The following is a 14,129-nucleotide window of genomic DNA, read 5'->3' on the forward strand; positions in this document are numbered from 1 at the left end:
AATTTATTTTTAAAAGTATATATTTTTGGTTAACTGAATACCTGTACTGATATTAGCATCTTGGAACATTGGTGGAATGAGTTACTTTCAAGTACTCGGTTACATTGGTGAATAAAGCAAAGATTTTCCCTCGAAAGCAGCAATGACTGGTTAATTAATGTTTGTGATATTGGTTGGAGGAAGAATGTTGGCTATGATCTTTGGAGAACTTATTTCTCTCTGTTGAACAGTGCCATGAGATATTTAAGGACCACTTAGCTGCTCGGTGGACAGACCTAGATTGCATCAGGGTGCAATTTCCTTAGAAGCCTAATTAAATATTTCAATGAAGCTCCAACCTATTTGGACATGAGTGGAGTTAAGAATGATGAGAGCATTCAAAAATCACACAGTGTAAAAGTTCAGACAAGATGTCAGCAATCTTTGTTTGAAAATGGAGTGTCTCAAATCAATCACACTAAGAAACAGGAAATCGCCTACAATATGTTGTTGGTGTAAAATTGGATACCGAGTTTAGTACCTGAATTAATCCCCTGCTTTCTTTCCTCTCCTAGGAAATTTTGTTACAGTTGGGAAGTTGCAGTTGGGCGAAGAGGTTTGATGGTATATCACACATGCCATTGGTATTGTGTGGGTTTTTAAGGACCACCCCAGGACACCCACTCCTGACATTGATTTTTGGGTGGCACGGTAGCACAGTGGTTAGCACTGTTGCTTCACAGCGCCAGGGTCCGAAGGTTCGATTCCCGGCTTGGGTCACTGTCTGTACGTTCTCCAACTCAAGGGCAACTCAGGATTCCGCCCACCTCCAATGGCCACTCATACCTTCATTCTAACTCCCGGTCTTTCCATGTCCATTCACCCAGTATACACCATGTTCAGAATTAATGGACCCTACAATAACAATGGCATGTGTGAAACTGCTTTTAAAAAAATCACCCATTTATAACTTTTTTGAAAAGAAAACTGATATTTCTCCAACCCAATGAACATGTCAATCAACCAGGCCACTGAAGTATCAAAAAACAAAAGAACACAGAACAATATGAGATAAAAGCAAATTACTGCAGATGCTGGAATCTGAAACCAAAAGGAAAATGCTGGAAAATCTCAGCAGGTCTGGCAGCATCTGTAGGGAGAGAAAAGAGCTCACGTTTCTAGTCCAGATGAACAATGCAGCACAGGAACAGGCCCTTCGGCCCTCCAAGCCTGTGCGATAACAGAATTTTTAATCACCTGACATCTTATGCAAATAAAAATTGAGCAATTGACAAAAGAAATCAAAGAGAAATGATTTATTATAGCCACCTAGAGCTGTCAATCAAGAAAAGTCAATAATTCTCCGCACTAGCGTAAACAAGACTCCTGCACAGTTAATCCTTTTACGCGAGTCCAGGTTCTCAGCCAAGCCTCATTCCGCATACTGGGAATGGGGCAGGAATTCCAAACCTCGGTGCTGACCACCATTATTAAATGGCTTCAAATTCTTCTAACTCTGTGAAAACCCGTTCTGATATGTGTGCTTAGTCATTATCAACAGGTAGATCTGAGCTCTCCTGAAAGTTTCTTTTGTGAATGTTTCAGTGGTTGAAATTTATACTCACCCCTATTTAGTGGACTGGCCATGGGAGCTTTTTGAAGCCAGGTTGCAGGCTCAGTAGCAGCTACCTACGTGATCCATTTTTCTTCAGTCTATGCTCTATGTTACATTGCAGGAGTGTTTGGAATTTTTCAAAGCAGGGCGTGCTATTAAGGTTCGAGATGAAAGGGGGTGCTAATGAGCTTCCTTTTTATGTGTGCTTTGTCGTTGTGCGAGAACTAGCAAACAGCATAAACAATCCATAAACGATCGTGCAAGTATGTTGGTCAGATTCTGCAGTGTAGCAGATTCATCCTTTTTAGATATGTTTAAAAGTGTTATATAAATACCGCTCAACAGGTTTTTAGCCTACTTTCAGCTGAGAAAGATACTTGTTTCTGTTCCGGTTGATTTTGTGTTTCATTAATTTGCACTGGTGTGAAGGGCTAGGGAATTCTGGTGTTAGGTTTTGGCAATATTCTGGTGGATACCCCTCCCAGCTTTGGAACTTACATTTGCTGCATTACCCTGATCGTACATGGCCAGAATCCTCTTTCTTTTGGCAACAAAACATTTTGATAGCTGTTACATGCTTATGCCTGTTTTGTCTATTGGTTCTCAGATGACAAACTACTTTACATGATATGAGTTCTTATCAGAGATGAAACCATAACTAATGTGATGAGTCTTTGAGCTGAGGTTTCCTTTTTCAGAAGTGATCCATTTAGCTCTCAGAGAGGTAGATTAGTCAAACTCCGGCTTGTACTGGCAAATGAAAGTCCATATTGTTGAACAAAACCAGATTTTCATAGTGTAAATATCTAAAAATAGCCACAAACAAACAAAAGACATCCAACAATGGTTAGTCCATTTGTAATTAATTTCCACTAGTTTGTTGTCATTTTTATTCAACTAGACAGATATAAAATGAAACAGACGGGCAAAACTTGCACAGGCAGACGTGAACAGCAGCCCAGACAAACACATGCCAAACACAAACATGCAACAAGGGCATCTATTTCTATAATGTTTTCCATATCTAAATTAATTTCAAAGTACTTTGTGTAGAGAAATAGCAAAGGGAAAGGATGTCAATATATGTCAGTGCATAGAGGGAATATTTAGGAGGGCTGTTATGATTGAAAAGATGGATGTTAGGAAAGTTTGTAAAGCTGGTGTGGGATAAAGCACCAAAGTAGTATAAGGAGTTTCAACAAATAGGGCAATTCTTGGCTCTTCCATCATGAGAGAGGTGGAGAAATGAGGAATTGGACAATGAGTCAGTCAGCGCATCAAAGATTGTGGGAGGATTTTTACAGGGAGAACTTACTGGGATTGTTCCTGAAGGATCTCATGTGATCCTTTGCTGTTGAGGTAGGATTTAAAATATAATTGAAAGGGAGGAATATAAAAGAGAGGTGAGAACATCAACACCAGCATGCTGATGTTCAGATGGTCTCCCCCATACTAAGATTCCTCGCATTCTATGAACATTTTCTTTCATTTACTCTAAGCCCAGGAGGTGGTTTAGAAATGTTGGTGCTGAGCAGAGCTTTGGATGAAGAGCCCCAAACACTGAGCCCTCTGCTATTTGTGTGACATCTGGGTTTGTGCCAACTGGTTTTGACATGTGACGTCCAAGTACAGATTGGTTCTGACTTCAGTGTTGCCACCTTCACATGGAATCTGGGTCCAAGGCAGATGACAAGGAGATAGGGGATAGGTTGGCCCATTAAAATTTAAGTTGGCTAGGCAACGTGACTGGAGCTTATTCATTCCAGAATTTTCCAGTTGCACATTCAGGTTGAATATCAGTGGATTACAGGATAAGCACAATTTATGGGTAGGATATTGTGGCATTACATCAGTCTTATATAGACTATCAATGAGCTTGTAAATTACCATTGATGAGCTGGTCAAAGGGTCTATAAAGAAAAAGAAAATGATATAGTTGGGATTGCGGAAACATGGCTCCAAGGTGACCAAGGATGGGAACTAAACATTGAGGGCTATTCAGTTTTCAGGAAGGACAGACAGAAAGGAAAAGATGGTGGAGTTGCATTGTTGATTAACGGGGATATTGATACAATATTGAGGAAAGGTATTAGTACAGATAATGTGGAATCTGTCTGGGTAGAGTTAAGAATCATCAAGGGGCAAAAAATATTCATAGGGGTGTATACAGACCTCCAAACTGCCGTGGTAATGTTGGGAATAGCATTAGACAGGAAATCAGAGTTGCATGTGATAAAGGAACAACTGTGATTATGGGTGACTTTAATCTGCACGTAGATTTTATGGAAGACATGAATAACGTACCGGAAGCTCTGAGGAGCTGAAGGAAATTAGTATTAGTAAAGAAATGGTTTGGGGAAAATAAATGGGATTGAAGGTGGACAAATCTCCATGGCCTGATAATCTTCATCCCAGAATACTTAAGTAAGTGGCCCTAGAAATAGTAGGTAAATTGGAGGTCATTTTCCAAATTTGTTGGACTCTGGAATGGTTCCTACAGATTGGAGGGTAGCATATGTAACCCTGCTATTCAAAAAGGGAGGTAGGGAACTGTAGACCAGTCAGCCTAACATTGGTAGTTGGGAAGTTGCTTTCCATTATCAAGGATTTCATAGCACAGCATTTGGAGAGCAGTGGTGTAAATCGGACAAAGTCAGCATGGATTTACAAATCTTGACAAATCTACTTGAATTCTTTGAAGATGTAACTAGTAGAGTTGACCAAGGAGACGTGGTTTATTTAGACTTTTAAAAGGCTTTCGGCAAGGTCTTACATAGCAGGTTAATATGTAATGTTAAATCGCATGGGATTATGGGTAGCATTTTGAGATGGATAAAAAGCTGGTTGGAAGACAGGAAGCAAAAGGTTGGAATAAATGGATCTTTTTCTCATTGTGACTAGTGGGGTATGCAGGGATCTGTGCTAGGGTGGCGGAACACTGCTGCTTACGGTGCTGAGGACCCGGGTTCGATCCCAGCCCTGGGTCACTGTCTGTGTGGAGTTTACACATTCTCCCCATGTCTGCATGGGTCTCACCCCCCACAACCCAAAAATGTGCAGGTTAGGTGGATTAGCCACGCTAAATTGCTCATTAATTGGAAAAAAAAGAATTAGGTACTCTAAATTTATTTTAAAAATGAAATCTGTGCTAGGACCCCAACTGTTCACATTATATCTTAATAATTTGGACGAGGGAACTAAATGTATTATCCCCAAATTTTCAGATGATACAAAGTTGGTTGGGAGGGTGAGCTGCAAGGAGGATGCAGAGATGCTTCAGAAGGATACGGACAGGCTGAGTGAATGGGCACATGCATGGCAGATGCAGTATAATGTGGATAAATATGAGGGTATCCGCTTCGGTAGCAAAAGTAGGAAGCAGATTCTTATTTGAATGGGTGTAAATTGAGAGAGTTAGATACTCAGCAAGACTTTGGGGCCTCACGGTAGCATGGTGGTTAGCATCAATGCTTCACAGCTCCAGGGTCCCAGGTTCGATTCCCAGCTGGGTCACTGTCTGTGTGGAGTCTGCACGTTCTCCCCGTGTGTGCGTGGGTTTCCTCCGGGTGCTCCGGTTTCCTCCCACAGTCCAAAGATGTGCGGGTTAGGTGGATTGGCCATGCTAAATTGCCCGTAGTGTAAGGTTAATGGGGGGATTGTTGGGTTACGGGTATACGGGTTACGTGGGTTTAAGTAGGGTGATCATGGCTCGGCACAACATCGAGGGCCGAAGGGTCTGTTCTGTGCTGTACTGTTCTATGTTCTTCTTCTATGTAACTTTGGTGTCCTCATGCATTAGTTGCTGAAAGTAAGCGCGCAAGTACAGCAGGCAGTATGGAAGGCAAATGGTATGTTGGCCTTCATAGCGAGAGGATTTGAGCAATAGAGATGTTTTACTGCAATTGTATAGGGCATTGGTGAGGCCACATCTGGAGTATTATGTGCATTTTTTGTGTCCTTATCTGAGGAAGGATGTTCTTGCTACGGAGGGAGTGCAGCAAATGTTTGCCAGGCTGAATCCTGGGATGGCGGGTTTGTCATATGAGGAGAGACTAAATCGGTTAGGATTATATTCATTGAAGTGTAGAAGAGTGATAGGGGATCTCACAGAAACTTACAAAATTCTAACAGGATTAGACAGGGTAGATTCAGAAAGAATGTTCCCGATGGTGGGGGAGTCCAGAACAAGGGGTCATAGTTTGAGGGTAAGAGATAAACCTTTTGGGACTGAGGTGAGGAGACATTTCTTCACCCAGAGAGTGGTGAATCTGTGGAATTCGCTCCCAAAGAAAGTAGTTGAGACCAAAACGTTGTGTCATTTCAAGAAGGAATTAGATATAACTCTTGGGGTTAAAGGGATCAGGGTATATTGGGGAGGGGGAATCAGGGTATTGAACTTGATGATCAGCCATGATCTGAAATGAATAGTGGAGCAGGCTTGAAGGGCCAAATGGCCTCCTTCTGCTTCTAGTTACTAAGTTTTTTTGTAAAACATTCTGAGGATCTATAGCACAGGGAATGTGTGAAAAGTCTGTGAAGTTGAGAACAAGGCCTGTTAGACGGATAGCAAAGCCAAAGATATACTGAAAAATAAGAGTGAATCCAAGGGTTTGGGTGAGAACCTTAGGGTTTATAAGGTTCAGAATGAGTATACTGTCTATAAACTAATGATCAAGTAATGATCAATGAGAGAATGCCACCCAACAGAGAGTGAAGGGGCCGAGTCTAACATGTGGAGAGACACCACTCCCTGTTGTGAATATGGAGAACTCAGCTATTGTTTTGTTGTAGGGCTTATTATACATGTTACTTATGTATGGCGAATCATGAGCTACCGGCAATAACGCTTCCAACTATTGGTGCACATTCATAAAATCTTAGAGAAAGATTGAGACCCCAATTTTCAATGAAAAAAAAATACCTGCACCCAAACAGATGAGTTTGACACAGCCACCCACTGAAGAGCCATTGTTATGCCATTTGAAATAATCCCACTGAGATCCATCTGTCCAGAAGAAGGTGCCTTCCTAAATTAAAGTGAATGTCAAAAATGAAGAATGTTAAGTGTTGCGCAATGATATAGGAAATAAAAAGTAAGCTATTATAACTGGCTATGTAATTGTGTTTACCTTGTACTGGTCAGACGCACCAACCCAAATATAAATAGCACTCAATGTTCTGCTTGCCAGCTCCACAAGAAACTGACTTGTCCCCAAACTGTGAAGTGTGGCAAGATGCCCACCGGGAACCAAATGCTGACAGTATATCTGAGAAAGGAGAGAAACATAAATATCAATGTTCATCAGACCAAATGGGAGAGACTATTGACAAATATGTAATCCTCAGACCAGCCTGAAAAGATGAGTTCCATAATGATAAATGGCACTGAATCAAATTCACAGAGCAAGCACGGTAGCAGTGGGTAGCACTGTTGCCTCACAGCTCCAGAGACCCAGGTTCAATTCCCGGCTTGGGTCACTGCCTGTGTGGAGTCTGCACGTTCTCCCAGTGTCTGCGTCGGTTTCCTCCGGGTGCTCCGGTTTCCTCCCACAAGTCCCGAAAGACGTGCTGTTAGGTGAATTGGATATTCTTAATTCTCCCTCTGTGTACCCAAACAGGCGCCAGAAAATGGCGACTCGGGGTTTTTCACAGTGACGTCATTGCAGTGTCAATGTAAGGTTACTTGTGACAATAAAGATTATTATTATGAAGGCAGAATCTCCCCAGAAAGCCCAAACATTTGAAGGGACTGTGAAAAGTTTTTGCAAAAAGAAAGGAAGTCCACATGAAATGCAAAAGTCTTTGGGTTCAAAATTCTGAGGGCACATGAGAACTGTAACATAGTGCAATTCTGTGAATGGAGGAGGGGCGCATTGAGGCAAGTAACCAAACTCCAATGGACTTTCACCCCTAATCTTGTATTTAGATCAGGGCTTCCCAAACTATGGGTCGCGACACCCCCATGGAGGCACAGCACATTTTTGGGGGTCACGGGTTCCAAGGCAGTAATGGCTGCCATAGAGCGCAGAATGATTCATGACAACTACAAGGTCCCTTTGAGTCCATGTGTATTTTCTATGTTGAGAATGGCCTAATGGACAGCTCTCTGAAGCCTTTTTGCTGTAGGAAAAAAAGATCTTTTAAAAAAATTCGTTCATGGGATATGGGGGTCGCTGCTGGGCCAGCATTTATTGCCCATCCCTGAGGACACTTAAGAGTCAACCATATTGCTGTGGGTCTGGAGTCACATGTAGGCCAAACAAGGTAAGGATGACAGACTTCCTTCCCTAAAAGACATTAATGAACCAGATCGATTTTTGCGATAATTGATTCTTAATCACCTTGAGACTTTTAATTCCAGACTTTTATTGAATTCAAATTTCACCATGCCATGGTGGGATTCAAACCTGGGTCCCCAAAACATGACTCGGGGTCTCTGGATTGCTAGTCCGGCGATAATACCACTACGCCACTGCCTCCCAAGTCTGAGAATAGGTAGGTGTTAATTTATCTGTAGAAACGTTGGGTGGAACTATCTGAGCCCGCGCCAGGTTGGAGAATCGCCGGGGATGCGGGAAATTCCCACCACACCGCTCCAATGCCGGGCCACCGATTCTCCGGTCGCCAATCGCGCCCGCGTAGTCACCGCGGCGCTGGTCGGGGGCCGCTGGAATAGACCCCTGTGGTGATTCTCCGCAGGTGACGGGGCGAACCCTGGTCGAGTTCTGCCGAGTCCCACCGGTTCTAACCTGGTATGACCCGGCCCGAGCTCGGACCTGCGGCCGCTGTGGACGTCCTGGTTGGGGGGGGGGGGGGGGGGGGGGGGTGTGATCTGACTCCAGGGGGGGTCCTCCACATTAACTGGTGTCTCCTCATTGAGCGACCCCCCCCTTCCTCCTGCTTTAGTACCGTCATTTTGTCACTCTGGGGATCATATAAAGTCTGAGGCATTAAAATGGGTTTGTACCAGGAAAATGTTTGCGAATTATTGGCTTAGGATATACCAGTTGGGAGAAAGGAGGATCTTATGTTCTTTTCTCACCTCCTCCACCATAACTAGCAGGAGGATAACAGATCATAGAATCCCTACAGTGCAGAAGGAGTCTATTCGACACATCAAGCGTTCATCGACCCTCCGAAAGAGTAGCCCTCTCCCCTGCCCACCCCGCTCTATCCCTGTAACCACTTTACATAACCTGTACATCCCTGGACATTAAGGGGGCAATTTATCATAGGCAATCCACCTAACCTGCACATCTTTAGACTGTGGGAGGAATCTGGAGAAAGCCCATGCAGACACTGGGAGAAGGTGCAAACTCCCCACAGACAGTCACCCAAGGTCAGAATTGCTAACAATTCGTGCAACATTCCTCAGCTAGAGGTACATAGAACAGTACAGCACAGAACAGGCCCTTCAGCCCTCGATGTGCCGAGCAATGATCACCCTACTTAAACCCACGTAACCCGTATACCCGTAACCCAACAATCCCCCCATTAACCTTACACTACGGGCAATTTAGCATGGCCAATCCACCTAACCTGCACATCTTTGGACTGTGGGGGGAAACCGGAGCACCCGGAGGAAACCCACGCACACACGGGGAGGACGTGCAGAGTCCACACAGACAGTGACCCAGCCGGGAATCGAACCTGGGACCCTGGAGCTGTGAAGCATTGATGCTAACCACCATGCTATCGTGAGGCCCATTGCTATCGTGAGGCCCATCGTGAGCTACTCCAGAACTCTGACTGGCTCATTCCTAACAGGGGCAGCAGATTGTACATCTGCTCAGAGTAAGATAGATGCTACTCTAGACCTCTGAAAGAAAATATGGGCCAAAGGTTACCATGGCAAATAAGCTTAAATACACTCAACTCTTCAGCCTGATAAGAGATTTTAGTTTCCTCACTTAGCACCATTTGCGACTCCTCAGATAATGAAGCAGTCCATGTGCAAATGCAGCAAGACCTGAACTATATCCAGGCTTGGGCTGACAAGTGGCAAGCTACATTCGTGCCACACAAGTGCCAGGCAATGACCATCGCCTGCAAGAGAGGATCTAACCACCGCCCCTTGACATTCAATGGCATGACCACCGCTGAAACCTCACAATCAACATCCTGGGAGTTACCATTGATCAGAAACTGAACTGGACTAGCCACATTAATATTGTGGCTTCCAGCGCAGGTCAAAGGCTAGGACTCCTACGACGATTAACTCACCTCCCGACCCCTCAAAGCCTGTCCGCCATCTCCAAGGCACAAGTCAGGAGCGTAATGGAATACTCTCCACTTCCCTGGATGAGTGCAGTCCAATAGAACTCAAGAAGCTCTTCACCATCTAGGACAAAACAGCCCGCGTCATTGCTCCCCCTTACATAAATATTCAAACCCTCCACCACCAACGAACAATGGCAACCATGTGTACCATCAACAAGATGCACTGCAGTAACTCACCAAGGCTCCTTAGACAATAATAATAATAATCTTTCTTGTGACAAGTAGGCTCACTGCAATGAAGTTACTGTGAAAATCCCCTCATCCCCACATTCCGCCGCCTGTTTGGGTACACATAGGGAGAATTCAGAATGTCCAATTCACCTAACAGCACATCTTTCAGGACTTGTGGGAGGAAACCAGAGCACCCGGAGAAAACCCACGCAGACACAGGGAGAACGTGCAGACTCCACACAATGACCCAAGTCAGGAATTGAATTTGGGACCCTGGCGCTGTAAAGCAACAGTGCTAACTACAGTGCTCTTGTGCCACCCTTCCAAACATCAAACACCTTCCAAACCCACAACCATTACCATCTAGAAGGACAAGAGCAGCAGATACCTGGGAAGCCCACAACTTGGAGGTTCCCCTCCAAGTTACTCACCACCCTGACTTGGCAATATATCGCCACTCCTTCACTGGGGCAACATCCTGGAACTCCCTCCCTAACAGCACAGTATACTTACACCTCAAGGACTGCAGCAGTTAAAGATGGCAACTCACCAGCACCTTCTGAAGGGCAACTAGCAATGGGCAATAAATGCTGGCCTAACCAACGACGCCCACATCTCATAAATGAATAAAAATAAAATGGCAAGGTGCCTTTGTGAATTTCCTGAAATTGCAGGGTGAGCACTTCTGTTGTATCCATAGGAATGGGCCGCCTGCCACACGCATATACATGACCATACTACACTATTTGGAACACGAGCATGGGTAAACCAAAGTGATGGGAAAGAGCCCCATCCTGCAACACTGCCACATCCTTAAAGGTGTATTCTATATTTAGAGCCCTTCTTGTAAGACCCATGTGGAACAGAAACGTCAGAGTGTGGACAAGTGAGAGTTTGTATGGTGCTGCAAGTCTTTAGCTAAGCAGATCATCCAAACAGCAATTCTGGCTGAAGATGATTGGCAATGCTTCAGCCTTGTCTTTGCATTCACGTATTGGACTTTATCATCATTAAGAATGAGGATAATCCAATGAGCCCTTGTGGAGAATGTTCATGTGCAAATGTTGAATGGATGATGGTTCTACTCCCAAAGTTTAAATGGCCCATCCATAACCCTGCCACAAACTGGAATGAATATTAGAACATAGAACATAGAACAGTACAGCACAGAACAGGCCCTTCGGCCCTCGATGTTGTGCCGAGCCATGATCACCCTACTCAAACCCACGTATCCACCCTATACCCGTAACCCAACAACCCCCCCCTTAACCTTACTTTTTAGGACACTAAGGGCAATTTAGCATGACTAATCCACCTAACCCGCACATCTTTGGACTGTGGGAGGAAACCGGAGCACCCGGAGGAAACCCACGCACACAGGGGGAGGACGTGCAGACTCCGCACAGACAGTGACCCAGCCGGGAATCGAACCTGGGACCCTGGAGCTGTGAAGCATTTATGCTAACCACCATGCTACCGTGCTGCCCCTATTCATGCGAGTTAAAGTTAGATATAGTCATGTGAACATAATTTAGTGAGGAACCAATAGTAAAAGTGCAAGCGTGCGTGAATTCAATCTTACAAAACTTTGTTTGATCCTGTATGTAGATGTTTTCCTTTGAAACTCCACCTTCACTCACACAAAACCAGAACAAAAGTAATTCTGCGTCCTGCCCTACCTCAGCCCCAATCCAGGTACGGGGTATTTGTAAAGCTCGATAGCAGGTACCATTGTACAGTGTCCAGTTTGGAAGGCACAACACTTCGCAAAAGTGATCTCGTTTCACACGTTTGTGCCCATCCTGCCTTTTGATCTTCAACTCTGCAAAACTTATCTCAGGTTCAGTCTCAGCTGTAATTTATATAAAAAGAAAAGACACCTCTGAGGTTTCTTGCACACAAACAGAACTTTCAATAAATACGCTACTATTGATTGATTAGTTTGCTCAGGAAAAGTTAAACCATACCACTGATTGTCAAGTGTGAAAATATCCACCAGTGCCAGGCAGCTTTTGGAAATGCACTTTATAATGCACAAGTTAATATTAGAACATGGTGGATGAAAGGCATCATTACCAGCATGTTTCACGGCTAAGAGGACATTCCGGGAGAAAATGGATAGTTGGATTGAGCCTGGAGTGCCCCTTTAATGCCATAGCACGATATAATGCAGAGCAGTGTTTCTTTCCACAGTTACAGAGAAACATATTAAACTTTGCAGTGTCTCTCTATTCTCTTTCCTATGGAAAGAAAAATTGGTGAAAGAAAGGGAGAGAGGAAGAGAAGCAAAATGGGAGAGCGCATGCAAAAATAGAAAAGAGGCAGAGAGGGCAGGAAAGATTCAGAAGAGGGAGCAAGAATGACCGGAATGAGAATATGGCCAGATTTGTACCTACCTTGAAGATCCCAGAAATGGAACGCTGCAATAAGCAGCATTATTTTTGCTGCAGAACCCATCAGTGGGCAAATATACTTGCCAAAGACAAGTCGGTGGTTGGACCTCTTCCCTCTTGGATGAATACAAATGTGCTGTGCACCTGGGCTTTTTATACATAGCTGTACAGCTGAGTAAACCCCTCCTTCTGAAAAGCTGCATTTGGGTGAATAGATTTGATATTTACTTGAGAAATTAGTGGTCGAAAAATATATTGTAGAAGTAATAGAAGGTGATGCGATGAATGCACAGCTGCTTCATGTGTTGTTACCCATATTGTTATCCGCACACTAATGGAAACAATCAAAGTTCCCAGCAGCTCAAACATATCACAAACACATTTGTGTGGAGTTTTTATCCATCCGTATCCACCTTATTCTTCCACTTTTGGATGTGGTTCAATTTAATTAAAAACATGCAATACTGTGAAATGTGGAAGGGAACGAGGAAACAACCTGCACAGATCTACCTCCAATAATGTTGAAAGGTGGTACATGGGTGTAACCCTGAACCACATTGCCCAGAAGGCTGCATGGCTGGCTATTAGTCTTCAATTAGCTGCTCTTAGTTGGGACGTCAGTGCGCATGGTCAATAGTGCAAAGGACTCTGGACTGGGGAGGGGGGCAGCAAAACAGGTTTACTGAATTGTGAGCAGGCGTGATTGTCAGGGCAGTCCTTCCTGCTCCCCTCCTCCTCCTCCTTCTTCACCTTCTCCTCTCCTTTCCTCTCCTCTTCCTCCTCCTCCTTCTCCTCCTCCTCCTCTTCCTCCTTCTCCTCCTCCTCATTCTCCTTCCCCTTCTCCAACCCTTTCCTCCTCCTGTTCAGGGAGGGAATTCCAGATTTTAGGTAGCTGAGGACAAGGCTGTTTGTCAGTGGTGGAGAAATGATAGTTGGAGATCTGCAAGCAGCCAAAATTAAAAAAGCACAGAGATCCCGGAATTGTTGGACTGGAAGAGGGGGATTTGTCTTTTAACCTCTTTTCCACATGTGTCAGCCATCTTGACCTTCCTCTCTGGAACCCCCACCTGTATCTGCACCATTGCCACACCCTTCCTCCTTTCCAATATATAGGGGGTGATTTGTCATTCCCAGTAGGGATCAATGTTCACAGGAAGTGTAATCCAGGGGCAGAGCCTGTGATTTGCTCCCATTCATTTCAATTCATGCAAATTACTGAGCAATTGCCTGTGACATACACCCTGTAAGTGCAGCTCTTATACAGGAATGCTGCATCATGGAATCAGCCCTGTAACTTTACCATCAAGTGCTTTCCTGCAAGACAGTCATTGAAAGTACAATTTGTGATCTGGCTCTACCAATCCTCCGCAACGTCATGGGCCCCCGATCTATGATAGTCAATGAGTTAGTAAACAAGACAATCTAAATGACAATCATCTCAAATTTGAACATAGAGTTTTATCAAAGTGGATTATAAACAGAATGGATGTTGAGGTAGGATAGGGCAGTAGGAATTGAGGCAGGGGCGAAGAGGATGGTGGATCCTCAAATTCAACTCAAAAGGAGCGGAACTCAAAACCTAAGGATTCTAAGCTAAGTATCTAAGGTTCAGGTATCTGATATTTAAGTTCTTTGTGTTTAGTACTTCAATGGTTCTTGTTAACCGTGGGCAAATCATTTAGTCCTTGGTT

General features: G+C 44.2%; 1 long non-coding RNA gene across 1 annotated transcript; it reads right to left on the minus strand.

Annotated features, from left to right (window-relative positions):
* Window positions 1-1,214: 1,214 nt before the first annotated feature.
* Window positions 1,215-6,759, minus strand: LOC119952278. The gene is made up of 3 exons (XR_005457817.1): window positions 6,724-6,759; window positions 6,516-6,621; window positions 1,215-2,400 (listed from the first exon to the last, which is right to left on the minus strand). It is a non-coding gene; the product is annotated as an uncharacterized LOC119952278 (long non-coding RNA).
* Between the last annotated feature and the right edge of the window lie 7,370 nt (window positions 6,760-14,129).

This window comes from Scyliorhinus canicula, chromosome 17, assembly GCF_902713615.1.
Source record: "Scyliorhinus canicula chromosome 17, sScyCan1.1, whole genome shotgun sequence".
In the NCBI taxonomy this organism is placed as follows: domain Eukaryota; kingdom Metazoa; phylum Chordata; class Chondrichthyes; order Carcharhiniformes; family Scyliorhinidae; genus Scyliorhinus; species Scyliorhinus canicula.